Source organism: Elephas maximus, chromosome 19 (genome assembly GCF_024166365.1).
Source record: "Elephas maximus indicus isolate mEleMax1 chromosome 19, mEleMax1 primary haplotype, whole genome shotgun sequence".
Lineage (NCBI taxonomy): Eukaryota > Metazoa > Chordata > Mammalia > Proboscidea > Elephantidae > Elephas > Elephas maximus.
The window spans coordinates 79,500,649-79,526,285 of record NC_064837.1 but is presented as its reverse complement, the minus strand read 5'-3'; the positions used below and the strand labels follow the sequence as shown (position 1 = coordinate 79,526,285).

Below are 25,637 nucleotides of genomic sequence, written 5' to 3'. Positions count from 1 at the left end.
AAAGTTTATTAGGAGGTGACACCAACGGGTAGTCCAGCAGCAACACAAGCTGTCTTTATGGAGTCCCAAAAAGCAATTTTTACATCAGAACTTATATATCATTTTTGCAAGGATTACATAATGTCTTTAAGTATGTAGTCCACAGATGGTTGGATGACTATACATCACAAGACAACTACAGAAAACTCTTTATTAAACTAAAGATATACATACTAAACATCTGGACTCTAAACTGTATGTTTACAACAGGCAAAAAAAAAGAAAAAAACTTATATAAAAATCTCTCGGCTAGTGGAACTGGCCTGCCAAGCTTACTCTGACCAAGATAAGGAGCAAGAAAAAAGTTGCAGACCAGAAGCACCAGGCAGCCTCCCTAGCTGCTGTCTTGCAGGCTGAAAGACATCTCCCAAGAGAACGCAGAAAAGGAGTGAGGCCAAGGCAGCAAGAGGGGAGAAGGCCCGCACCCCTTTGGAAAGACACCAGTGCAGCTGGTGTAATAAAAACAGGACATTGAAAGTGACAGTGTACAAAATGCCAAGAAAAAAAACTTACAGGTTACTTAGAATATCATTATGGCAGAAGTTATGTTAAGCTCTCAATCACCCATTTTGAAAAGGAGAAAACACGTTGCAAGGTATTAGGGTTACATACTCCCCCCTTTTGAAGCTTGGGTAGCCATACACATCTATCCCAAGTTTCAACCTAGTCCCTTAGATCAGAAAACTTCAAGCGAAAGGATTGGGCCTTTGGCCTGCAGTGGGTTTGAGTCCTGCATTGGATGGTCTGATTCAGGATGGAGAATGCCATCCCACATACAGGCATGATTTGGAGACAGCAACAGATTCATAGGCCTATAACAACCAATCTGATTCCACTAATGAATAAGGTCTTTAGCCAGGTAAGATTGGGCAGCCAAGAGGTCAGCCAAGAAAAACCAAATCCTTCATGAATCTTTACTTCTTGTAGCTCATCTTTTACATAAATCACCTTTAGTTCAATGAGTTCAGAGTTATCAGTAAGGTTAAAACAACACGTTCCTTTGAACCCTTGACACCGTGGTTGTGTCATAGATGTGGCATTCAGCGATATTATAGTGAGGCAAGCTAGGTGTTCTGTTTCTTGATAAGCCCCAATCGTTAAACCTGGGATAACAACCAAGACTGTGGCAAGAGCTTTACTTAATAAGTGTAGATTATTGCTACAGGCTGCATCTAGGACAAGTTCTCTAATGACCCTATTTCGAAGGAATCTCTTCTGAGGCAAGTTCATAGCCAAATGCCCCATTGAACAGGGTCCATTGGTAACACTGGCAGGGACATAAGAACAAGCCATAGTTCCACAGAGTAGCAACCAACCTGAAGGAAGCTTAACACAAGGAGTTGCTTGTCACTCTGTCAATGAAACCACAATTCATATGGTCGTTTCTTCCTAAAACAACACAGTTTGTTCGACTTTTCAAGAACTTCACACAGTTAGAGGCATTAGTTACCCAAAAAACCTGAACAGTATACATCTCTCTGTCTTTGAACCTTGTAACAGGCCCCCAACTATAAATATCAGAATATTGTAACTCTTTATATGTTTAAGAATGGTGAAATTTCTCAAAGCCTCTAGAGTAGTACGAACCCTGACGAGACAGGACTTGAGGGCCAGGTTGGCATGCAACCCCGGTCCAGACAGAAATCAGGAATGTTTAACACTTTAAAATATAGATCCCAAAATTTCATCCCTTAACAAGGGATCAGGAGGGGTGTCTATTTCAGGGATAGGGATTCTCTGGGTGGAAGTCTCTCTGGTACTTAACCCCATCCAAGCTAGTATCAAAAACATTTTTACTTTTTGACCTTAAAAAAAACCCAGAAGTCTTAAATTCAGGCAGTTGATGAGTTAGGCTTTCCATTCCTTGTCACTATAGGCCAGGCAGGGCTTGACACAGGAATGGTGGATACAGGGTTTAATTCTTGGAAGCTTCACAGTTGTGTGAGTGCTGAGTAGTGTGGTGAGGGGTCCAGTCTATTTAGGCTGTAAAGGGAGGTCCTTCTATGCTCAGAGAAGCACCTGATCACCAGGCTGGAAAGACAGTGCAGCTATCTCAAGAGGGAACTTCTGCCAGGTCCACTGCCCGATTAAACTGGGAAAGGATTTTGCTTAGAGAAAGCAAATATTTAGACATCAGTACACTGGGGGGCTGCGTGAAGGATTGTGGGGAGAGTTGGCTGAGACAATATGCTCTACCGTGAAGTATTTCCAAAGGACTGACTTTAAGTTTTCCCCAGGGTGCAATACAGACTAGGAGGAGGGTCAGTGGCAGAACATCTGTCCAGGGCAGCCTGGTCTCTTGACACAGTTTACTAAGAAGACATTTCATGAACTGATTCATTCGTTCTACCTTCCCACTAGATTGGGGTCTCCATGCTACGTGGAGTTTCCACTTTATTCCTACAGCAGCCGAAACCTGTTGTACCACTGCAGATACAAAATGGGTGCCAGTGTCAGTACTGAGACTTCTTGGAAGCCTGATACGAGGGATGATTTCTTTCAGAAGGGCCTTGGTTACCTCTCTAGCCATCTCAGTCCAGCAGAGAAAAGTCTCTACCCATCCTGAAAAAGAATCTATACACACCAGTAAATATTTCATCTGATATTTAGTTTTGAACACTTCATAAAAGTCAATTTGCCATATCTCACCTGGAAAGGGTGCCATTCCTTGAGGGCCAGAAATCTTGGGCCCATGAGTCTTTGGATTATTGCCAGCGCAAAGTAAGCAAATGCCAACCCATGGTGAATGGCTATAATGGGCTTTTCTCCCACGACTTGTTTTGTTACCCAATCAAACATGGTTCCTTTCCCAAAATGTGAAGCCGGCAGTGGTACGTTTCCAGCCTTGACTTTCCTGGATGGCACCCCAATCTTGGGGTCTCTGTAAGTCTTTCTGATGTATTGTGGGGGATCGTCTTCCATGGGCGGGGAAGGAGGGCACAGACTTATCAAGCATTTGTGGTCACCTGTTTGGCCTCATGGCAGGCTGCGTGATTTCCTTGAATTACAGCGGTGGGTCCCTCCTGGTGAGCTCAGCAGTGCACCACTGCCGCCTGCTGGGCTTTTAGGACAGCATCTAAAAGTTGCAACAATTCTGCTCTGTATTTAATAGTCTTTCTCCCCGTGCTCAATAGGCCCCCTGGGATAGCTTAGTTTTTCCTATAAAAAAAAAAAAAAATTTTTTTTCACAGTCCATCAGCTGCAAGAAGTGTCAGGTCACCTCTTTTTCAGACACACCAACAACGAGTGCTGGTCGAGGCAGGCCATTTAGGCTTCTGGGTGAGTACTGAGAAGGCTGCTCTGGTAACAATCAAGACGTCTACTGCTCTCCTCCTGCCATAACTTTTACCAGGGGATCGGTAGGAGGGAGGTTAAAAGTTGTCTCCCCTGGTCCCCATCATTCAAAGTCCCCCTCTTATTCTTTGATAACTCCTTGAAAAATCTTCTCCCCACTTTCAATCTTGCCTGGCCCTGTTCCATTCTTTCTTTTGGGGCACTCATTTTTCCAGTGTCCCTCCTTACAAAACTCACCTCGGTCTTGTCAGCTTCTTCCAGTCAATCCTAGAGCAGCAGGTAATAGATTGGCCTGTTTCTTCATGTCCTGGTCTTTTTCTTTCTTTTTCTCAGCCTGCTTTACCTGATCTCTGTTGGTAAAGACCTTAAGTGTAATTTCAACTAATAGAGTTAGACAGAGTCCCTAGTCCTCCTTCTACCTTCTGCAATTTTCTTCAAATGTCAGGAGCATACTGATCAGGGGACCATTCTGGGGGCATTTCAAGATGGATGTTTTTTACTTATGGAATTCTGTTATGAGGCATTCCAGGAAGGCTGATGGGTTTTCTTTCAACCCCTGAACCATCTCCTTGATCTTACGAAGTTTGTCTGCCTAGGTGCCCCATGCTTTAGCCCATACAGGAGGAACCCTCAGTAAGCTATGAGACGCCATCTGCCTTCTGCTGTATTCGGGCCCCACATTCGCTCCTTTACTGGTACCACTTCATCTGCTAATATTCCATCTATAGCCCCTTCCTCATTGTATTTTTCTTCTTCCTTTTCTTTTGTTTTTGCTAAGACCATCCATCTTACTTCTGCTGTGAGGAGTGCAGCTAATAGAGTCCGACAGTCAGCTAATGTAGGATGGTGGGTAGCAAAAATGTGGGAAAAATGTTCAGTCATGGCATGTGGGTCTGACCGATAGATGCTCTGGAAGGTTTCACTTCCAATTGTACAAATCGGAAGCCAGGAACAGATTATGGACCCACAGCATCTGAGGTGACCCTTCTGCAGCAGGGACCGGTGCCTCCCAGAGTGGGTAAAGCCCTCCTGAGGGAACTGGGCTGAACTGTACCCCACTCCTAGTATCTGGTGGGGATACCATATCTATGCCACCTACTCCACGTCCCTGTAATGCCTTCCTATCCTCATCCTCTGATACCACCGGGGAGGGGTCACGAATAGGTATTGAAAGGGTTTTTTGAGGTGGGGGAATGAGAAGAACATCTACCACATCTTCATCCCTTTCTTTATCTTCACCTTTGGTCTGCATAACAGGGGCTAAAACAGAAGCTTTATCCTTTTTCTCATGTCATAATGTCATAAAACATTCTATATACAGCTTTTTATCCCACTTGTTAGTTTGAGTACAAAACAGATCAAACTGCAGAATAGTGCCAAAATCCCTGGAACCATTCATAGGCCATCTGACCCCATCAGGGAGCTGGTATTGAGGCCATACTTGATGACACAAAATTTTAAGATGTTTCTTAGTTACAGGATACCCTCCGAAATAAGTCTAGTTAGAAAGAATAAGGCCTAGTGGACTCTCAGCCAGAATCTTACTTCCCCGGGTACCCACTTGCAACGGGAAACCTCACTGGTCTCTTGTCCAACCTCACAGGGCCTTGTCACCCATTCTTGGAGAGTCTATGAGAACCGGTGCCACTTGTGGCTTTTATAGAGGATTTACCACGTGATGCTCAGTTACCTACCGTGGCAGAGAGAAACTTTCTCCCTCTGTACACAGCTTGCTGCCGTGCAGTCCTCGCCCATCCCTGAAGCTCCAGGCCACCACAGGTTAAGAGACCTCCACAAGTAGAGGAGAGGTGCACCTTCTCTCTTCCCAGGTCCTTCCCAGAGGCTCAGTCTTTAGGGAGACAGAACCAGGGACAGAGTAATTCGAGCCCCACATTGGGCACCAAAATTTCTTACCTGATTAGGGTCTGTGCCCTGGAGCCAATGAAACATACCCCAAGTCAGAAAGACAGAAATTTATTAGGAATTGACACCAACAGGAAGACCTGCAGCAGTGCAGGCTGTCTTATGGAGTACGGAAAAATAATTTCCACATCAGAGCTTATATATCATTTTTGCAAGGGTTACATACTGTCTTCAGACATGTAGCCCGCAGATGGTTGGATGAGTATATATCACAAGACAATTACAAGAAACTCTTTATTACACTAAAGATATGCATGCCAGACATCTGGACTTGGCTAGTGGAACTGGACTGCCAAGTTTACTCTAACTGAGATAAAGAGCAAGAAGAAAATTACAGACCAAAAGTGCCAGGCAGCCTTCCTAGCTGCTGCCTTGCAGACTGAAGGCCATCTCCCAAGAGAACAAAGAACAGGAGGGAGGCCAAGGTGGCAACACCTGAGAAGGCCCCGCACCCCTTTGGAAAGAGACAAGTGCAGCTGGTATAATAAAAGAGAACATTGAAAGTGAGAGTGCACAAAATGCCAAGAAAAAAACGTATAGGTTACTTAGAGTATCATTACAGCACTAGTTATGTCAAGCCCTCTATCACCCATTTTGAAAAGGAGAAAACATGTTGCAAGGTATTAAAGTCACAATGGGAGGAGAGATGTAGCTGGAGTGCACACATTCACAGGAGCACAGGCCAAAGACCAGGGATAGTGCCAGGTGTCCTAGAGTCCCATAGCCAGCCAGACTGGGGACCAAGGTTCCCTCCTGCACATGGGACACTGGTCATCCATATCCCCACATCAGTACTCCTCAGACCTCTGGGACACAGGATTTCCTTCCCTGGCTCCCAGGAACTCACATATATGCAGCGTGCCACAGGAGGTCGTGGAAAAGCAGACAGCAAAAAAAATGCACATGGGTGTTTGCTTGACTTTACCTGTCCTGCCCTTGGCTGAATGGCACTCTGTGGGTCCTAGGTGGATGTGGCATTCATCTAGAAAGGTAGAGTTTATGGGTGGATGCCAGGTGTATGCTGGGAAGATGAAATGGTGGAGACCAGATAGTCATCTCCAGATCCAGGAGAGGCTTCTTGTGGGTATGTGTGAATTTTTTCTGCCTCATCCACTTGAAGGGATTTCCGGATACAGAGTATCCATGGGAGGAGCAGTGGCTGGATGGGCTCCCATCTGCACACAGGCTCCACCTGGCCAAGGTCTGCCCCTGGTGTAGATCCCCCATCAGGCTCTTGACCCTGAGGACCATTCAGATGGGCTACCTACTATTCTCTGCCCATGGGCAATCAGTACCACCAGAGGTGTTCCCCCTTCCAGCTCTAGGCTCCCTCTCCTGCTCTCCTTGTTGTGATATTTCTCAGGAGTTCAATTAAGAGATGTTGCAGAAGCAACAGAGAGAGAGAGAGAGAGATGCTGAGTGGGGATGCCTTGCCTACTGATGTCCTCAAGTAAGTGGAAAAGAAGAACCTGGCCTGCTCACCAAGTGCCTTGAACCTGTGCACTTCAGTTGTTTTCCTCTGCAAAGCTTTTCCCTGGCTGTGCTAAATTCCTGTGGCCACTACCAGAAGTGGCTGCTAAATCTCACAGGCCAACAAGAAGGGCCCTGGGGAATCAGCCAGGCTGGCCAGATCTCTCCTATTGGCTCAATACTTGTGACCTGGCTCCATCAGAAGCTCCGCCCACTGCTTCCAGAGGCTGTCTCCATGGTAATAGTAAACAAGCCTTAGCTCCATCCACCTGAAAGTATCCTGACCTGCCTACCCTCACTCAGACCTCTGAGGCGATCAGGAATAAAGTCTGCCACAGCCCACGTGTAATCATCCAGGACTTTAAGCATTGAGGCCACTGCCTGGGGCAGAAGACAGAAAGTTCAGCCTGAGCCTCGATATCTGGAGACGTGTGGCACTGCTATCAGTGCTACAGTGGTCACCTCCAGACTTAGGTGAGGTGTGAAGGCAAATCAGAGTGATGGGAGGAGAAATGTAGCTGGAGTCCACACATTCATGGGAGAACAGGCCAAAGACCAGGTATGGTGCCAAAAGTCCTACAATCCCATAGCCAGCCAGACTAGGGCCCAGAGCTCCCTCCTGCTCATGTGAAATGGTCATTCATATCCCCACATCAGCACTCCTCAGGCCTCCAGGGGCACAGGATTTCCTGCTTCCAGGAGGTCCAACATAAACAGTGTGCCACAGGAGGTTCTGGAGAAGCAGATGGCAAAAAAAGATGAATGGGTGTTTCACTTGGCTTGGCCGGTCCTGCCCTTGGCTGAGGGTCTGCTGTAGGCCTCAGGTGGATGTGGCATTCATCTAGAAAGGCAGGGTTTGTGGATAAGTATCAGGTGCCTGATAAGATGAAATGGTAGAGACCAGAATCTTATCTCCAGATCCTGGGGAGGCCTCTTGAGGGTACGTGTGAATTTTTTCTTTCTAGACTGCTTGGAGAGGTTTCTGGGAACAAAACTTCAGCAGAAGGACAGTGCTGGAAGGGCTCCCGGCCGCGCTCAATCTCCTCCTGGCCATATTCCACCCCTGGTGTCCAGGCCTTCTTCCTTGCCTTTCCCATCTGATGAAGAGCCACTGAACTATTTACGAAGAATCCTAGGGGTCCACATCCAGCTCCCCCATCAGACTCCAGGTTCTGAAGACCATCCAGATGAGCAACCTATTATTCTCTGCCTGTGGGCAACCTATACCACCAGAGGTGTTCCCCCTTCTAGCACGAGGCTCTCTCGTGCTCTCCTTGTGATATTTTTCAGGAGTACAATTTAGAGTTGTCACACACCGACAGAGAAAGAGAGAATAGAGGCTGAGTAGGGACCACTTGCCTAATGATGTCCTCGAGTAAGTGGAAAAGAGAAAACTGGTCTGCTAACCCCATGCAGTGAACCTCTGGACATCAATTGGGGGGTTCTCCTCTGTGAAGCTATTTCCCTGGGTGTGCTGAATTCCTGTGGGCAGAGCCTAAAGTGGCTGCTAAGTCTCACAGGCCAACGAGAAGGACCCTGGGGAATTGCCCAGGCTGGCCATGGGCTCTCTTACTGGTTTAATAACTCTGACTCTGCCCCATCAGAAGTTCTGCCCACTGTTGCCAGAGGCTGTGTCCATGGCGATGGTAAACAAGCCTTAGCCCCACCCACCGACCATACCCTGGCCTGCCTAACCTCAACCAGACCCCTGAGTTGATCTGGAATAAAGTCCTTCATGGCCCATGTGTAATCATCTGGGACTACAAGCATTGGAGCCATTGCCAGGGCAGATCCCAGCTAAGCCTGGATATCTAAGGACCTGTGGTGCTGCTGTCAAGTGCTACAATGCATCCTAAAGGTTGGTTGCAGCAGTACATCAACTGGGAATTGCCAGAAATTCAAGCCGGATTCAGAAGAGGACGTGGAATAAGGGATATCATTGCTGATGTCAGATGGATCTTGGGTGAAAGTAGAGAACACCAGAAAGATGTTTACCTGTGTTTTCTTGACTATGCAAAAAGGCATTCAACTGTGTGGATTATAACAAATTACGATTTGAAGCCACCCACAGACATATCATTTGTAATCTAGAAGATGTTAAACCCTTACACGACAACATAAGGCAGCTTCCCTTTCCACCACCCCTTGTCAAGCTCAGTTCGGTACGCAAACTTTGAGCACCTACTGTGTGCCTGGCACTTAGGACGCAAATGTGTAAGACAGCTCTTGCTCTCAAGGAACGTTAGTAGGGGAGACAGACACAATGTTGTGTGCATCCCTTTAGGTCTCCCCATCACCTGTGAGAAGGCAGAGAGGGAGGGTATTTTGTAATTCCTTTTGTTGTTTTTGTTAGGTGACATCAAGTTGATTTTCTACTCATAGTGACTCTATAGGACAGAGTAGAATTTCCCGGTAGGGTTTCCTAGCCTGTAATCTTTACAGGAGCCGATAGCCAGGTATTTTATTTCTCAAAGCAGCTGGCGGGTTCAAAACAGAACCACCAACTTTTCAGTTAGCAGCTGAGCACTCACAGGTAAGGAAAATGCACAGAGTCACCCAAGGCCAATAAGCTTGTCAGTGGCAGAATCCGAACCTGAGCTCCCAGGGAGAGCTCATTCTCAGCCCACATTGCCCCCACTCCTTCCCTTCTCCCACTGTTGTGGGTAAGGACCCCCTGCCCTGAGTCCCAGGGTGTCCCATACAGATTCCTGCTTCCTCCTGTCCCAGCATCTGCCAGACCTGCAGGTGCTACCCCTCCTCCTTCCACACACTCTTCCAACTGCGTCTTCTGTGACCTCATTTTACCTTTACTGCTGTCCTCGGAGTTATTTCTGCAGAACCAGAATGTGGCAGGGAAAAGAGCACACCCCATCTGCCCTGACCCGCCCAAACACCCCCGCCCCCACACCAATATCCAGACACTCCCTCCACAGGCCTCTTCTCCTTGCCCCCTCCCTTCCACACCTGAGGAGGGGTCCACAAATTCAGAGAGACCAGCACCTGTGGAATTGGGAGAGGGTGGCACATCTGGATTTTGTGTTTATTTTTCTTTTAATATTTCTAAAGAGCAGCTTAAACACTGTGGTACTTGATCTTATTTCCTCTTATCATTTCTTCTTATTCAGATCGCAGCGTCTGCTGAGCCTTGTTCCCAGGTTCTCTGCTGTGAAACACAAACACTGATTCTTGAGCTCATGGCTCCACTCAGGGCAGGGGGTCTTGCTTAAACATCAAGAAATAATATGGGCGGTCAGTTATGCAGTGCTTACTGGCTACAGAGCATCTTCAAGCATTTGCTCATTGAATCTTTCCAGAAACCCATGAGACAGGTTTTTTTTGTTGTTGTTGTTGTTGAAAACTTACCCAGCAGAACATACACCAGTTCAACAATTTCTACACATACAGTTCAATGACATCAATTACATTCTTCAAGTTGTGCAACCATTCTCACTCTCCTTTTCTGAATTTTTCCTCCCCCATTAACATAAATTCATGGCTCCTTAAGCTTCCTATCTAACCCTTCTGAGTCACTGTTGTCAATTTGATACCAGACAAACAGTTCTTCAAAAAACACAATGCTCAAGGCAGACATTCTTTACTAGTTAAGCTAAACTGTTTTGTTTAAAGAAGACTTCAGAGGATATTTTTGGTTTAAAGTTTAAAGATTATCTCAGGGCAATAGTTTCAGTAGTTCTTCTAGGATATATAACTCCAGAAAGTCAGGATTCTGTGAGAATTTGAAAATCAGTTCCAAACTTTCCCCCTTTTGATCAGAATTTTTCTATAGAACCTTTGGTCAACACATTCAGTAATGGTAGCTGGCCACCATCCTGTTCTTCTGGCCTACCCATGAGACAGATCTTGTTAGTATCTTCCCCATATTGAGGCTCACAGAAGCAAAGCCGCCAGTCCCAGGACCAAGGGAAAAAGCAGGAATCTGAAGCCAAGGAGGTCCAGATTCCAGAGCTAACCTGTCCACCATGTTGCCCTCCAGAGAAAGTGTGGACAACAAAGTCGTTGCAGAAGTCAGGCTGCATTTAATCTTTGGCGAATAGTTTAAGCAAGATTATGAATGTTCCCAACAAAAAAGGCTCTAAATTCACTTTACTTTAAAGAGTGCCATGCTTCACTTTTAGGAGAGAGTGTTATGGAACCAAACAAGTAATCTTCAAATGTTGCCAAGTCAGAAAGGTTGGGGAATTGACAATGAGTACAGGAAAAGCTTGTTATGAGACGTGTCATGATTCCACAGAGTCAGGTGGTGCTGGACACGAACGAATGAAAAGAACACAGCATGTCACAGGGGCATTATGGCTGCAGGGCAGTGGAGCTTAATTTAGGGCATCCCTTCCCCAATTTCTTTCTTTCTTTTTTTTTTTTTTTAGTTTTGAAAGAGACACAGTCCTCTGGTCATTCTTAATGGAGACCAGGATACTGAGGAATGCTTTTCCACTCTAAGAAGGACAATGGTGCAAGCATCATAATATATGGCCACTCTCACTCTACCTCAGTGCCGGAATGAGCGGACAAAAGAGATGGGTGAGGACCATGGCAAGCTGGTGAGTCCACACCCTTCCCAGTTGGGCAGCTCCACCCAGTTCCTGTGACTTGCACCCTGCAAGAATTCTGGCTCACTGTTGTCAAGCTTTCCAGTGTTTCCGAGAGAAGCTGGAAATCCAGAATTTTATGTGCAGTCTCTCAAGTTTTAAATGTTGGCTCACTTTTCTGTTACATACTGAGAAGGGCAAACAAAACTTGCCTGTGGGCTATCAGTTTGAAATACCTGGAATAGCTCTTTGGAGCTTAGTTCTGGAACCGGCCTTCCTGGTCTTCCACCCTAGCTCTACCCTTATGGACTGTATACTCAAGATATGTAATTTCTTGGTACCTCACTTTCCTGATCTGCTCAAGTGAGAATAGTAGCTTTACCTACTTCTGAGGGCTGCTCTGAGAATTAAAGTGGATGCATGGAAAATGTTGGAATACAATGCCTCGTACTTAGCAAGCACCCTACCATATTATAGCTCTTTTCATGATTTTGTCTCTTTCCATAAGTGCGAAGTGACATATATCCTAATTTACCTGGGACAGTCCTAGTTTATGCTTGTTGTGCTGCTGTAGTTATTACTAACTCCCCCTGTCATGGATTGAGTTGTGTCCCCCAAAATGTATCAACTTGGCTAGACCATGATTCCCAGTATTGTGTGGTTGTCCTCCATTTTGTGATCTGTTGTAATTACTTATGTGTTGTAAATCCTAACCTCTGTGATGTTAATGAGGCAGGATTAGAGGCAGTTATATTAATGAAGCAGGATATAACCTACAGGATTAGGTTGTATTTTGAATCAATCTCTTTTGAGATATAAAAGAGAGAAGCGAGCAGAGAAAAGGGACCTCCTACCACCAAGAAAGAAGAGCCAGGAGCCGAGCATGTCCTTTGGACTCGGGGTCCTGCACTGAGAAGCTCCTAGACCAGGGGAATATTGATGACAAGGACTTTCCCCCAGAGCTGAAAGAGAAAGAAAGCCTTCCTCTAGAGCTGGCGCCCTGAATTTTTTTATTTAGCTTCCTAAACTGTGAGAACATAAATTTCTCTTTTTTAAAGCCATCCACTTGTGGTATTTCTGTTATAGCAGCACTAGGAAACTGTCTTTTATATCGCAAAAGAGAGTGGGTTAAAACACAACCTAATCTTGTAGATCGAGTCCTGCCTCATTAACATCACAGAAGTAGGATTTACATCACTTAGGAAAATCACATCAGATGACAAAACGGTGGACAATCACATAATATTGGGAATCATGGCCTAGCCAAGCTGACAACATTTTGTGGGGACACAATTCAATCCATAATAGTAACTAAGATACCCCCTTTCATCCTCAAAAGTGTCCTGATTTGGACAATAAACTGTACTGTTGTTGTTGTATGCCGTCGAGTTGATTCTGGCTCATAGTAACCCTATATGACGGAGCAGAACTGCACCATAGGGTTTCCTAGGTTGTAATCTTAAGGAAGCAGGTCACCAAGTCTTTTTTTTTTTTTTTTAATAACTTTTATTAAGCTTCAAGTGAACGTTTACAAATCCAATCAGTCTGTCACATATAAGTTTACATACATCTCACTCCCTACTCCCAATTACTCTCCCCCTCTGAGTCAGCCCTTTCAGTCTCTCCTTTCTTGACAATTTTGCCTGCTTCCCTCTCTCTCTATCCTCCCATCCCCCCTCCAGACAAGAGTTGCCAACACACTCTCAAGTGTCCACCTGATATAATTAGCTCACTCTTCATCAGCGTCTCTCTCTCACCCGCTGACCAGTCCCTTTCATATCTGATGAGTTGTCTTCGGGGATGGTTCCTGTCCTGTGTCAACAGAAGGTCTGGGGAGCATGGCCGCCGGGATTCCTCCAGTCTCAGTCAGACCATTAAGTATGGTCTTTTTATGAGAATTTGGGGTCTGCATCCCACTGATCTCCTGCTCCCTCAGGGGTCCTCTGCTGTGCTCCCTGTCAGGGCAGTCATCGATTGTGGCCGGGCACCAACTAGTTCTTCTGGTCTCAGGATGATGTAGGTCTCTGGTTCATGTGGCCCTTTCTGTCTCTTGGGCTCTTAGATGTCACGTGGCCTTGGTGTTCTTCATTTTCCTTTGCTCCAGGTGGGTTGAGACCAATTGCTGCATCTTAGATGGCCGCTTGTTAGCATTTAAGACCCCAGACGCCACATTTCAAAGTGGGATGCAGAATGATTTCATAATAGAATTATTTTGCCAATTGACTTAGAAGTTCCCGCAAACCATGTTCCCCAGACCCCCGCGCTTGCTCCGCTGAGCTTTGAAGCATTCATTTTATCCCAGAAACTTCTTTGCTTTTGGTCCAGTCCAATTGAGCTGACCTTCCATGTATTGAGTGTTGTCTTGCCCTTCACCTAAAGCAGTTCTTATCTACTGATTAATCAATAAAAAACCCTCTCCCACCCTCCCTCCCTCCCCCCCCTCGTAACCACAAAAGTATGTGTTCTTCTCAGGTTTACTATTTCTCAAGATCTTATAATAGTGGTCTTATACAATATTTGTCCTTTTGCCTCTGACTAATTTCGCTCAGCATAATGCCTTCCAGGTTCCTCCATGTTATGAAATGTTTCACAGATTCGTCACTGTTCTTTATCGATGCCTAGTATTCCATTGTGTGAATATACCACAATTTATTTAACCATTCATCCGTTGATGGACACCTTGGTTGCTTCCAGCTTTTTGCTATTGTAAACAGAGCTGCAATAAACATGGGTGTGCATATATCTGTTTGTATGAAGGCTCTTGTATCTCTAGGGTATATTCCTAGGAGTGGGATTTCTGGGTTGTATGGTAGTTCTATTTCTAACTGTTTAAGATAACGCCAGATAGATTTCCAAAGTGGTTGTACCATTTTACATTCCCACCAGCAGTGTATGAGAGTTCCAATCTCTCCGCAGCCTCTCCAACATTTATTATTTTGTGTTTTTTGGATTAATGCCAGCCTTGCTGGTGTGAGATGGAATCTCATCGTAGTTTTAATTTGCATTTCTCTAATGGCTAATGATCGAGAGCATTTTCTCATGTATCTGTTGGCTGCCTGAATATCTTCTTTAGTGAAGTGTGTGTTCATATCCTTTGCCCACTTCTTGATTGGGTTGTTTGTCTTTTTGTGGTTGAGTTTTGACAGAATCATGTAGATTTTAGAGATCAGGCGCTGGTTGGAGATGTCATAGCTGAAAATTCTTTCCCAATCTGTAGGTGGTCTTTTTACTCTTTTGGTGAAGTCTTTAGATGAGCATAGGTGTTTGATTTTTAGGAGCTCCCAGTTATCGGGTTTCTCTTCATCATTTTTGGTAATGTTTTGTATTCTGTTTATACCTTGTGTTAGGGCTCCTAGGGTTGTCCCAATTTTTTCTTCCATGATCTTTATGGTTTTAGTCTTTATGTTTAGGTCTTTGATCCACTTGGAGTTAGTTTTTGTGCATGGTGTGAGGTATGGGTCCTGTTTCATTTTTTTGCAAATGGATATCCAGTTATGCCAGCACCATTTGTTAAAAAGGCTATCTTTTCCCCAGTTAATTGACACTGGTCCTTTGTCAAATATCAGCTGCTCATACGTGGATGGATCTATGTCTGGGCTCTCAATTCTGTTCCATTGGTCTATGTGTCTGTTGTTGTACCAATACCAGGCTGTTTTGACTACTGTGGCTGTATAATAGGTTCTGAAGTCAGGTAAGGTGAGGCCTCCCACTTTCTTCTTCTTTTTCAGTAGTGCTTTGCTTATCCGGGGCTTCTTTCCCTTCCATATGAAATTGGTGATTTGTTTCTCTATCCCCTTAAAATATGACATTGGAATTTGGATCGGAAGTGCGTTAAATGTATAGATGGCTTTTGGTAGAATAGACATTTTTACTATGTTAAGTCTTCCTATCCATGAGCAAGGTATGTTTTTCCACTTAAGTATGTCCTTTTGAATTTCTTGTAGTAGAGCTTTGTAGTTTTCTTTGTATAGGTCTTTTACATCCTTGGTAAGATTTATTCCTGAGTAACTTATCTTCTTGGGGGCTACTGTGAATGGTATTGATTTGGTGATTTCCTCTTCGGTGTTCTTTTTGTTGATGTAGAGGAATCCAAGTGATTTTTGTATGTTTATTTTATAACCTGAGACTCTGCCAAACTCTTCTATTAGTTTCAGTAGTTTTCTGGAGGATTCCTTAAGGTTTTCTGTGTATATAATCATGTCATCTGCAAATAGTGATAACTTTACTTCCTCCTTGCCAATCCAGATACCTTTTATTTCTTTGTCTAGCCTAATTGCCCTGGCTAAGACTTCCAACACGATGTTGAATACGAGCGGTGATAAAGGGCATCCTTGTCTGGTTCCCGTTCTCAAGGGAAATGCTTTCAGGTTCTCTCCATTTAGAGTGATATTGGCTGTTGGCTTTGCATAGATGGCCTTTATTATGTTGAGGAATTTTCCTTCAATTCCTATTTTGGTAAGAGTTTTTATCATGAATGGGTGTTGGACTTTGTCAAATGCCTTTTCTGCATCAATTGATAAGATCATGTGGTTTTTGTCTTTTGTTTTATTTATGTGATGGATTACATTAATGGTTTTTCTGATATTAAACCAGCCTTGCATACCTGGAATAAATCCCACTTGATCAGGGTGAATTATTTTTTTGATGTGTTGTTGGATTCTATTGGCTAGAATTTTGTTGAGGATTTTTGCATCAATGTTCATGAGGGATATAGGTCTATAATTTTCTTTTTTTGTAATGTCTTTACCTGGTTTTGGTATCAGGGAGATGGTGGCTTCATAGAATGAGTTGGGTAGTATTCCGTCATTTTCTATGCTTTGGAATACCTTTAGTAGTAGTGGTGTTAACTCTTCTCTGAAAGTTTGGTAGAACTCTGCACTGAAGCCGTCCGGGCCAGGGCTTTTTTTTGTTGGGAGTTTTTTGATTACCGTTTCCATCTCTTTTTTTGGTATGGGTCTATTTAGTTGTTCTACTTCTGAATGTGTTAGTTTAGGTAGGTAGTGTTTTTCCAGGAATTCATCCATTTCTTCTAGGTTTTCAAATTTGTTAGAGTACAATTTTTCATAATAATCTGAAATGATTCTTTTAATTTCATTTGGTTCTGTTGTGATGTGGTTCTTCTCATTTCTTATTCGGGTTATTTGTTTCATTTCCTGTATTTCTTTAGTCAGTCTAGCCAATGGTTTATCAATTTTGTTAATTTTTTCAAAGAACCAGCTTTTGGCTTTGTTAATTCTTTCAATTGTTTTTCTGTTCTCTAATTCATTCAGTTCAGCTCTAATTTTTATTATTTGTTTTCTTCTGGTGCCTGATGGGTTCTTTTGTTGCTCACTTTCTATTTGTTCAACTTGTCGGGACAGTTCTCTGATTTTGGCTCTTTCTTCTTTTTGTATGTGTGCATTTATCGATATAAATTGGCCTCTGAGCACTGCTTTTGCTGTGTCCCAGAGGTTTTGATAGGAAGTATTTTCATTCTCGTTGCTTTCTATGAATTTCCTTATTCCCTCCTTGATGTCTTCTATAACCCAGTCTTTTTTCAGGAGGGTATTGTTCAGTTTCCAAGTATTTGATTTCTTTTCCCTAGTTTTTCTGTTATTGATCTCTAGTTTTATTGCCTTGTGGTCTGAGAAGATGCTTTGTAATATTTCGATGTTTTGGACTCTGCAAAGGTTTGTTTTATGACCTAATATGTGGTCTATTCTAGAGAATGTTCCATGTGCGCTAGAAAAAAAAGTATACTTTGCAGCAGTTGGGTGGAGAGTTCTGTATAAGTCAATGAGGTCAAGTTGGTTGATTGTTGTAATTAGATCTTCCGTGTCTCTGTTGAGCTTCCTACTGGATGTCCTGTCCTTCTCCGAAAGTGGTGTGTTGAAGTCTCCTACTATAATTGTGGAGGTATCTATCTCGCTTTTCAATTCTGTTAAAATTTGATTTATGTATCTTTCAGCCCTGTCATTGGGTGCATAAATATTTAATATGGTTATGTCTTCCTGATCAATTGTCCCTTTTATCATTATATAGTGTCCTTCTTTATCCTTTGTGGTGGATTTAAGTCTAAAGTCTATTTTGTCAGAAATTAATATTGCTACTCCTCTTCTTTTTTGCTTATTGTTTGCTTGATATACTTTTTTCCATCCTTTGAGTTTTAGTTTGTTTGTGTCTCTAAGTCTAAGGTGTGTCTCTTGTAGGCAGCATATAGATGGATCGTGTTTCTTTATCCAGTCTGTGACTCTCTGTTTCTTTATTGGTGCATTTAGTCCATTTACATTCAGGGTAATTATAGATAAATAAGTTTTTAGTGCTGTCATTTTGATGCCTTTTTATGTGTGTTGTTGACAATTTCATTTTTCCACATACTTTTTTGTGCTGAGGCGTTTTTCTTAGTAAATTGTGAGATCCTCATTTTCATAGTGCTTGACTTTATGTTAGTTGAGTCGTTACGTTTTTCTTGGTTTTTATCTTGAGTTATAGAGTTGTTATACCTTTTTGTGGTTACCTTATTATTTACCCCTATTTTTCTAAGTAAAAACCTAACTTGTATTGTTCTATATCGCCTTGTATCACTCTCCATATGGCAGTTCAATGCCTCCTGTATTTAGTCCCTCTTTTTGATTATTGTGATCTTTTACCTATTGACTTCCATGATTCCCTGTTATGTGTATTTTTTTTTTAATTAATCTTAATTTGTTTGTTTTTGTGATTTCCCTATTTGAGTTGATATCAGGACGTTCTGTTTTGTGACCTTGTGTTGTGCTGATATCTGATATTATTGGTTCTCTGACCAAACAATATCCTTTAGTATTTCTTGTAGCTTTGGTTTGGTTTTTGCAAATTCTCTAAACTTGTGTTTGTCTGTAAATATCTTAATTTCACCTTCATATTTCAGAGAGAGTTTTGCTGGATATATGATCCTTGGCTGGCAGTTTTTCTCCTTCAGTGCTCTGTATATGTCGTCCCATTCCCTTCTTGCCTGCATGGTTTCTGCTGAGTAGTCAGAACATATTCTTATTGATTCTCCCTTGAAGGAAACCTTTCTTTTCTCCCTGGCTGCTTTTAAAATTTTCTGTTTATCTTTGGTTTTGGTGAGTTTGATGATAATATGTCTTGGTGTTTTTCTTTTTGTATCAATCTTAAATGGGGTTCGATGAGCATCTTGGATAGCTATCCTTTCGTCTTTCATGATGTCAGGGAAGTTTTCTGTCAGGAGTTCTTCAACTATTTTCTCTGTGTTTTCTGTCCCCCCTCCCTGTTCTGGGACTCCAATCACCCGCAGGTTATCCTTCTTGATAGAGTCCCACATAATTCTTAGGGTTTCTTCATTTTTTTAAATTCTTTTATCTGATTTTTTTTCAGCTATGTTGGTGTTGATTCCCTGGTCCTCCAGATGTCCCAGTCTGCATTCTAATTGCTCGAGTCTGCTCCTCTGACTTCCTAGTGTGTTGTCTAATTCTGTTATTTTATTGTTAATCTTTTGGATTTCTACATGTTGTCTCTCTATGGATTCTTGCAACTTATTAATTTTTCCAGTATGTTCTTGAATAATCTTTTTGAGTTCTTCAACAGTTTTATCAGTGTGTTCCTTGGCTTTTTCTGCAGTTATCCTAATTTCATTTGTGATATCATTAAGCATTCTGTAAATTAGTTTTTTATATTCTGTATCTGATAATTCCAAGATTGTATCTTCATTTGGGAAAGGTTTTGATTCTTTTGTTTGGGGGGTTGGAGAAGCTGTCCCGGTCTGCTTCTTTAAGTGGTTTGATATGGATTGTTGTCTCCGAACCATCACTGGGAAACTAGTTTTTCCAGAAAATCCGCTAAAAAAAAAATGCAGTCAGATCCCTATCAGAGTTCTCTCTCTGGCTCAGGCTATTCAGATGTTAATGAAGCCGCCTGGGGAGGGTGGGGAAGGGAACAGAGAGATAGGAGAGTAGCACCTCAGAATATAGCCAGAGTTGCTTGTCTTGTTTGGAATGACTATTATATCTGAGATTCCCGCAGGCACGTCACCTATGTGTGCTGGCTGTGTGGAGATTGCCCCCGGGGGGTCTGGCCCGCTGGAGTCACGGTCAGATCCTCCGCTTCCAGCCCCACGCCCAGAGTCAAGGCTCCCCTACTGGGACGGTGCACTCTCGACTCCAAAATCAGTCTCTGCCTCCCGGGGACTTCTCGTCCCTCCAGCCGCGTGGCCGTGCTGCCTCCGAGAACCAGTTGGGCCTCCTCCCGGGGTTAGTTCAGATGGGTGGAGCAGGTCCCCGTGCTTGTGCCGTGACCGAGTGTCCCGGCTGGGATGCTGTTCTCCCCGCTCCAATACCAGTCGCTGCCTCCCGGGGACTTCTCCTACCGGCTGCGTCCCACGCCGCCTGTGCGACCCGGCTGGTCCCCTTCCTGGGGTTAGTTCAGGGGGGTGGAGCAACTCTCCGTGTTTATGGCGTACCTGCGTCCAGTCCAAATCCCTGCGGGACGGTTCCCCAGCTCGGATGCTGCTCTTTCTGCTCCAAGACCAGTCACTGCCTCCCGGGGACTTCTCCTACCGGCTGCGTCCCACGCCGCCCGTGGAACCGGCTGGTTCCCCTCCCGGGGTTAGTTCAGGGGGGTGGAGCAGGTCTCTGTGTTTGTGCCGTACCTGACTGGTACGCTGGCTCCAGGCTCTGGAAACAATCGTTGCTTCCCTGTATTAGTTCATTCTCCGTCTCTAAATCTGTGTTTGTTGTTCAGGGTTCGTAGATTGTTATGTATGTGATCGATTCACTTGTTTTTCCGTGTCTTTGTTGTAAGAGGGATCCGAGGTAGCGTCTGCCTAGTCCGCCATCTTGGCTCCGCCTTCCTCACCAAGTCTTTTGCCCACGGAGCTGCTGATGGGTTCAAACCACTGACTTTCGGTTAGCAGCTAAGTGCTTAAGAATTGTGCCACTAGGGCTCCTTCAATAAATTGTGTAATCAGCCTATATAAACAAATACTGGTATTATGCTGTTTAGGACTTTAACAGGTTTTAGTAGTTAAAAAAAAAAAAAGTCATAGTTCCAGTTGTTTGAATGCCCTTGGACAAATCACTTAACCTTTCTGTGTTTCAGTATTTACATTCAAAAGGGTCGATTAGATGAATTCTAAGATCCATAGGTCCACATTCATTCTGTCATTCAACAAACATTTTTTTTATGAATCCAGATGTGCCAGGCATACACCCAGGACATGGGGAGGCCAGAGACAGACCCTGTGCCCTCAAAGTGCTCTTGGCCAATGAGAACCTCATGGTGGGAATCCCTCCCTTTTTTCCCCAAGTGTTACTGGAAAGACTTACTGGAAAATTGTTCATAAAATAATGTTTCTTATGAATTGAATGTTTATATTTTAAGCCTCAGTTTCTCACAGATAAATCATTATCATTTCAATATAACTCTGTATACATTCTGTCTTATATATGGGTATCTAAATTGCTTGTCTTGTTTAGAAAGCTATTATAAATTTTCACTATGGAAAATACAGAAAGACCCAAAGGAGATTCTTCATTTCTGCTGGGTCTGCAGCGAACAAAACTTAAAAAACCAAACCTATCACCGTTCAGTCTACTCAGACCCTTGGTGATTTCATGTGCTACAGAGTAAACTGCTTTATAGGGTTTTCATGGTTGTAATCTTTACCGAACAAGATCACCAGGAATGCCAGATCTTTTTTTGGCAATATTATTGGTGGGTCGGAACCACCAATCCAGTGCAAACCATTTTGACCACCCAGGGACCAAACCAAAACCAAACCTGTTGCCACCCAGTCGATTCCAACTCACAGAGACCCTATAGGACAGAGTAGAACTGTCCCATAGGGTTTCCAAGGAGCGGCTGATAGATTTGATAGGTTAGCAGCCGTGTTCTTAACCACTGCACCACCAGGGCTCCACCCAGGGACCAGAAGGGCTTTACTGTTTTAGCTTTAGGTTATACCCTCTCCTTCTCGTCCCCCTCACCCTCACACATACCTACCTATGCAGCCACTTTTGTCGAAACGGAATTAAAAAAAGAAATGCTCTCTCTAAATCTCCTTGGGTGGATTGGTTCCAACTTCCTTAGAGACAGATAATAAATTCGTTCATTCCTGCACTCTTTCGTTATTCATCCTCTCCCAGCACCTAGTGGCCCTGGCGCTGTGCCAGGAGCCTCAGACGAGCACTCCTGCCCGCGATTTTTTTAAATGATCCGCTCGCAACTCCCTTCCAGTGATACATTTTTTAAAAAGTTGTGTCTCCGCATAGGGCCTTCTGGACCGGCTTTAACGACTGGTGGGCAATGTTGCCGGTCATGTGATAATTGCGAGCGTGCAGGTGGTTCTTCGCCTAGGCATGGATATGCCCTCATCAAAGAGCATTCCATTCGAGTAGATAATCAGAACTCGGCTTAGCTGGGATAGAATTTCCCTGAAATCTGCCTTCACCGCCCAGTCAATGAGGTTGGATTGTGCTGGCATAGAAAGCCGCTTCCTGCCGCGACTGGAGCCAGCAGTCCGGGCGAAAGTTCCCCGGACCGGGAAAGAAGCGGCTCTCGGGCAGTTTATTTTGGCTGCGGGCGCACAGACCCGACGTTGGCAGAGCTGGGCTGGGGAGTCAGGCCGAACTCCGGGTCTTGGGGGAGGCTTCGCGCTGCAGTGGTCCGAGGCGCACTCCCGGGAGGTGCGCACCTTGGAGATGGAAGAGGGCGCACCGCGGAGATTGGGGCATACTGTGGGAGGGGGAGCGCACCACGGGGGATGGGCGCTACGGGTAGAGGGGAGAAGGAGCCCAGCGAGGCGGGAGGGCAGAAAGGTGAGAGGGAGCACGCGAGGAAGGAGGTGTCACACATTGGAGCCAGAGCACCGCGGGGCGGGTGGGCGGGGGGTGGGAGGTGCGTCGTGGACAAAAGGAAAGGAAGGGAAGGGGCGGAACTCCGAGGGCAGGTACGGCATCACGGCCGAGATCTTGGCGGCGGGGGTGAGCGAGGAAGGGGTCAAGGTGTGCCTGCCCTGGAATGCTCCGTTTGGGGCACAGGCCAGGGGATCGAGCCCGCAGAAACTGCCCCGGAGCGGACAGTGCCTGGTCCGATGGGAGGTTAGAAGCGAGACGGGGCCTTTCCGGGCCCGGCGGCTTCCCCAGTCATTCTGCAAAGATGCGGCCTGGGAAAGTACAGCCCGAAATACTGTGATATCTTAGTCTGAGACGGCAAAAGCCAGCAGGAGATAAGATCAAACACCATCAATTCGCAAGGGGGAGACCAGGGAGGGCGAGGACCTCTGTTCCGAGAGAACCCAAGGGGCCAAACCGTACAGCCCGCACCACCTGGGGCTCCGGGGGACCCACAGAGCCAAGGGAAGGATGAAAGTTGTCTTACTGAATTTGCACGGATTCTCACTATCCCCCCACCCCCACCCCCACGCCTTGCATTTAGTAAGCGGAGGAGACCATCCGACCTCTTAGCCCATTCCTGGCCAGTTTGCTTCCAAGAACACAGCACAGCACATCACGCAATGCCTACATTTTAAAGGGAATCACAGAGCGTCTCTGAAAAGAACAGTGAAGGGAACTCAGCAGCTGGAGAGGGAGGCTGCACGCACACACGGCAGGCACACACGCACGGAGGGCAGTTACAGAGCAGCGATGGAGCCCTGCTTGTGTAGTTCAGTCACACGCACTCTAAGCTATGGAGGGCAGAGAGTTTGGCCTGACTGGAATGGGGAGCAGAGAGGGGAGCCTGATAGAGGAGGATTTTGGTGGGGGGTTGGGCAGGGCTATTGAGCCCCAAGTCACGTGATTCCCCTGCCCTGGCGGGAAGGGATGCCCATCCCCACCCCCAGCCCAAGGTTACCCTGCCTCCTCCCCTCTGCACGTACACAAGCACTGCCTCTAGTAGGAGGTGGTGCAGGGCAGGGTGCCTGGCCCCTAGGTCTGCCCCTCCGCAGCTCTTGCTGACTCAGGGACATTTCAAAAACTGGCCCAAGAGGCTCAGTGAAAACAGCTGCTTCTCTTGACTGGCGGCCCCTGGCTCACCCTGCTTTGATCCCTCACCTCTGCATGGCCTGGGGTGGGTGTTGGGAGAGGCTCAGTGGCTGAAGGCTGCCCTGCCATGCCTTCAGGGACCAAATCAGGAGCTGTCTCCAGGGCTCACCACCTGGCTCCCAGCTGTATGCCTGCCTTGACTCTCAGTAAGAACCAGGGCTTCAAACGAGTTAGATCCCTAATGAGAATTTCCTTTTCCACCCCAGATATACTGAACCTACATTTTAACAAGATCTCCAGGATCAGGGGATTTACTGAATATACCCAGGGGATATACCCAGGTCCTGGGGATCTTATTAAAATGTAGATTCTGATTCAGTATATCCAGGGTAGAAATGAAAATTCTCAGCAGGAGGTCAGACCAGAATGAACTGGTTCAAAGCCCTGCCAGGAACTGAGCCAGGCTGGTCACAGGGCCTGTATTCCTGCCTCTAGCCTGTGCTCCTGCTACTTCGCCAGCTTGTCCCCCCTCCTCGACCTCATCTCTGCTTGCGTCCGAGTTTTGCTCAACATGCCTCTCGTTCAACAGATATTTGTTGAGAGTCTGCTGCCTGCCAGGCACTGTGCTAGAATTCATGGCTCATCTGCTTCCCGCTGCAGGGATATCTTTGGCTATAATGGAGATCAGCTGTCTTTTCTGAGGGCAGGTCAGATTGCTGCCTGCCTCCACTGCCCGGCTGAGTGTGGAGGAACTTCCAGTAGAGCTGAGAGGTCTGCTCCTGACAGGCTGCTGTCATCAAGCCTTCATACTCACCCTCAGGACTCCGCCAAAGCCTTACATGCATCTTAGGCAAATGAGAAGGGAGAGGAGGTCATGCTGACAGTCAACAGGGAGCAAGAGATGGGTGTCTTCAGTGTAGGGCAAGTAACTATAAAACCTCAGTTGTCTCTGAGCACAGGAATAAGTTTCCAGGGTGATGACCCTGTATAACCAAGGATGATGCACTTTTCTGGGAAGCAAGAAAGTATGCATTACATATTAGAAAGATTCCTTTACATAAGATCAAAACAAGATCAAAAGAGCAACATTTGCCCAAAAGCAAAGATGAGAAGGCAGGAAGGGGTAAGCAACTCAGTACAAAAGGAAATGGGAAACGTAGGATGGAAATGTGGGGAGGGCAGGCATATTTGGGGGAATGGAACCAATGTCGTGGCACACTTTGTGTATAAATTATCGAACGGGAAACGAATTTGCTATGTAAGCTTTCACCTAATGCACAATAATTTGTGTGTGTGTGTGTGTGTGTGCTTTAGGTGGAAGTTTACAGCTCAAGTTAATTTTCCTCACAAAAATTTATACACATATTGTTATGTGACACTGGTTGCAATCCCTGTAACGGGACAGCATACTCCCCCTTTCCACCCCAGGTTTCCCGTGTCCATCCAACCAGCTCCTGTCCCTTTCTGCCTTCTCATCCTGCCTCTGGACAGGAGCTGCCCATTTGGTCTCCTGTATCTGCTCTAAGAAGCACACTCTTCATGAGTATTATTTTAGGAAAGGTTTTGGTTCTGGGTTAGCAGAGCTTCTGGGGGCCATGGCTTTGAAGGTTCCTCCAGTCTCAGTGAGAACATTAAGCCTGGTCTTTTTATGTGAATTTGAGTTCCACACCACACTTTTCGCCTGCTCGGTCAGGGACTCTCTGTTGTGTTCCTGGTCAAGGCAGTCATTGGTGGTAGCCAGGCACCATAATAGTTCTTCTGGTCTCAGCCTGATGGAGTCTCTGGTTTATGTGGCCCTTTTGTCTCTTGGGCTAATATTTTCCTTGTGTCTTTGGTGTTCTTCATTCTCCTTTGTGAGACAGCGAAGAGATCAGGCTGGCTGAATTAAATAAGAGCTACATTTCAAGGCCCTGTGTGCTCAACCAGCTGTAATTAAATCTAAACCTAAGTACAGACCACCATATAACTTTTACTGCTGGCACCCGAGAACTACTTGTGATTAACAAACTAGGTGCTTAGACAAGATAAGGGGCTACATTTCAAGGCCCTGTGTGCTTGACCAGCTATAAATCACTGATAACCCTCCTGAGTTGTTTTTCAAGGCCTCACCAGGTACAGAGCATACGCAGTAAAGATCAACGTGGCCTATGAATAACCTTCGACATGAGACAAACCTGAGCAGGGACCTCTCGCCGGGGCTCGAACCAAGATCCAGAGGCATCACACATGCACAACATCCCAGAATAAGTCCTGTTCAACATTCCAGCAGCCTTTGTGACAGACTCCGTCTTGGTTCCAGCAAGCTCTGCCAGGAAGTCCATCTTGAATTCTAACGGCTTATGCATTTGATTTTCATAATCCCTCCCCATCTCCTAGAAATCTCCGCCCATCTAATGAGTAAAGATAA

The 25,637-nt window shown here is 45.3% G+C and overlaps 1 long non-coding RNA gene across 1 annotated transcript; it reads right to left on the bottom strand.

Moving 5' to 3' along the window:
- Positions 1 to 471: 471 nt before the first annotated feature.
- LOC126062692 (uncharacterized) lies at positions 472 to 5,191 on the bottom strand. Its single transcript, XR_007514118.1, has 3 exons — positions 5,028 to 5,191; positions 3,571 to 3,683; positions 472 to 3,198 (listed from the first exon to the last, which is right to left on the bottom strand). It is a non-coding gene; the product is annotated as an uncharacterized LOC126062692 (long non-coding RNA).
- Positions 5,192 to 25,637: the final 20,446 nt, after the last annotated feature.